We start from the raw sequence: 3,420 nt of genomic DNA on the forward strand, positions 1-3,420 counted from the left end.
TGCCGAGTGTATTTTATCGGGCACTCGGCAAATACCGTGTTTGCCGAGTGCCAAATAAAATACACTCGGCAAACAAAAACACACGGCAAAATACGTCTTTGCCGAGTGTTTTTTTCTGGCACTCGGCAAAGAAGCTTTTTGCTGTGTGCATTTTTTTTGCCCTCGTCAAATCATTTTTTCGAAGCAATTTTTGAGGCCCTAAATGAATTCAAATGAAAAACTTTTCAACTACAAAGTTGTATAACTTCTCAAGATCTACAAAGTTTATTTTGGTCATTTCTTCATTTGACAAAGCGACAATAACGTTGTTCATAAAATCTACATATCTCATATCTCTCATATTAATTTCATGAAAGTAGAAGATACATATATAAGATTTGTGAACAATGTTACTACCACTACGTCGGATGAACAAATGACCAAAATAAACTTTATAGATCTTGATAAGTTATGAAATTTTGTAGTTGGCAACATTTTGATTTGAAATCATCTTGTCATGCAAAAACGACGTTTGAATTTGAAAATTTTAAAATTTGAATTTTTCAAACGACCTCGGATGAAAAAACTTCCTAAATGAAAATTGTAGATCTCCAAAAGTTATGAAACTATGTAGTTGACAACTTTTTGATTTGAAATCATCTTATCATGCAAAACTATGTTTGAATCTCTCAAATTTAAAATTCAAATTTTTCAAACGACCTCGGATGGAAAAACTTACTAAATGAAAATTGTAGATCTCAAAAAGTTATGAAACTTTGTAGTTGACCACTTTTTGATTTGAATTCATTTAGGGCCTCAAACAAGCAATTTACTCTCAGTTTGCCGAGTGCCTTTTTTCTAGCACTCGGCAAAGCCGTATTTTGCCGAGTGCCTATATTTTGGCACTCGGCAAAGAGGTATTTTGCCGTGTGCATTTTTTTGGCCCTCGGCAAATCAGTTTTTCGAATCAATTTTTGAGGCCCTAAATGAATTCAAATGAAAAACTTTTCAACTACAAAGTTGTATAACTTCTCAAGATCTACAAAGTTTATTTTGGTCATTTCTTCATTTGACAAAGCGACAATAACGTTGTTCATAAAATATACATCTCTCATATTAATTTCATGAAAATAGAAGAGAGATATATATGATTTGTGAACAATGTTACTACCACTATGTCGGATGAACAAATGATCAAAATAAACTTTGTAGATCTTGAGAAGTTATGAAATTTTGTAGTTGGCAACATTTTGATTTGAAATCATTTTTCATGCAAAAACGACGTTTGAATTTGAAAATTTTAAAATTTGAATTTTTCAAACGACCTTGGATGAAAAAACTTCCTAAATGAAAATTGTAGATCTCCAAAAGTTATGAAACTATGTAGTTGACAACTTTTTGATTTGAAATCATCTTATCATGCAAAACTACGTTTGAATCTCTGAAATTTAAAATTCAAAATTTTCAAACGACCTCGGATGGAAAAACTTACTAAATGAAAATTGTAGATCTCAAAAAGTTATGAAACTTTGTAGTTGACCACTTTTTGATTTGAATTCATTTAGGGTCTTAAATAAGCAATTTACACTCGGTTTAGTATAATATATTGGGAACTAAAACGGAATCTAGACACAAGTGACAGTGTGGTGTAGTGGTAGAGGAGGTTTGTGCGCAGCGGGAGGTCTTGGGTTCGAATCCCGTCGGCCGCGTAGCCGTGAAATTTACGCGAAAAAAGTCGGAGATGGATGGGCGCTGACCGGTGGGGGCCTCCACCAATTAAAAAAAAATTTCATTTTTTTGGGTAAAAATTCCCATTTTTTCGGCTTTTTTTTCGGTTCCAACTTTGCCGAGTGTCGGCACTCGGCAAAGGCTTTGCCGAGTGCCCGACAAAAGACACTCGGCAAAGACGTCTTTGCCGACTCTTTTTTTGCCGAGTGCTCTTTGCCGAGTGCAGCACTCGGCAAAGCCTTTGCCGAGTGCAAATTGGGCTTTGCCGAGTGCCCCTGGCACTCGGCAAATTCACTGAGTCCGGTAGTGCTTAATGCCTGTTTAGTTCCTAAAATTTTGCAAAATTTTTTCAAGATTCTTCGTCACATCAAATCTTTGACGTATACATGAAGCATTAAATATAAATAAAAAATAAAACTAATTACACAGTTTAGACGAAATTCACGAGACGGATCTTTTAAGCCTAATTAGACTATGATTGAACACTAATTACTAAATAATAACGAAAGTGATACAGTACCATTTCCAAAAAAAATTCGCTAACTAAACAAGACCTTAGGCGAAATATAAAGGCCGGATGGAGAAAAAAAGATCCAGCAACATGAAAAGGGTGTATACGGAAAGCTACGAGAAACCATCACGTGTGCAAATAAGGAGGAAGCCGATGCTATCGGCTAGTCACACGTGGATAACAGATAGCCGATAGCAAGGGAGAAGCTAATGTTCATGTTTATTACCTCCAGATATGACCAATTATAATAGGCCAGTGAAATTGCTTAATTTATAACACATTGATATTTTTGGCTAGGTAGTGTTTAGTTCCTAAAATTTTACAAAATTTTTCAAAATTCTTCGTCACATCGATTCTTTGAACGTATGCATGAAGCATTAAATATAAATAAAAAATAAAACTAATTATACAGTTTAGACAAAATTCAAGAGACGAATCTTTTAAGCCTAATTAGACTATAATTGATACTAATTATCAAATAACACCAAAAAGTGCTATAATATTATTTCTAAATTTCGCCAATTAAACGAGGCTTAGACCAAAAGGGTGTTTTCATTGGCAGGATAAAGTCGCTGCTCCTAATCCTTTTGAGCTGAGCTGAGCCCCCGCTCCCGCTCACCGCCGGTGGCCACTCCGGCCCCGGCGTCCATGCACCCCCAGCCATCGCCCCGCGCCGCCCACTACCCCCAGCCGCCGGCGGCCTCCCCGGCCCCGCCGCCCACCCATCCGCCCCCACCTGGCCTTCCCCCATGGAGCGGGGTTCTCCATCTGAGCGCGGTTCCCAGCCACGCCCTTCCTGGGCCGATGAGGTGGAGGAAGAAGATGAGGCTTCCATGGAGCTCGACTCCCTGCGTGACCGCTTCGCCGGGACGTCCAGCCTCAACCCGTTCGCGCCCCCTTTCTCGCCGGCTAGCTCCAGCGCCGGCAGGGTTTCCTTCACCGACTCGGAGGCCTCGGCGGACTCGGAGCCCCCTTCCCCACTGCCCGAGGGCAGAGGCCACAGTGCCGCGTCGGCGCCGCCCGAGGAGGAGGCGGCGTCCTGCCAACGGCGGCTTCTTGGCGGATGCGCGTCGCTCCCATCCTCAACATTCCCCTCCGCGCCATCTTCACGCCTCCTCCGTGGTGCATCCCGCACGTCCCACGGGCCCACCGAACGCGGAGGGCTACTACCAGGTGCAGAGTCACCGTCGCTAGCGCCGGCG

This window comes from Miscanthus floridulus, chromosome 10, assembly GCF_019320115.1.
Source record: "Miscanthus floridulus cultivar M001 chromosome 10, ASM1932011v1, whole genome shotgun sequence".
Taxonomy (NCBI): domain Eukaryota; kingdom Viridiplantae; phylum Streptophyta; class Magnoliopsida; order Poales; family Poaceae; genus Miscanthus; species Miscanthus floridulus.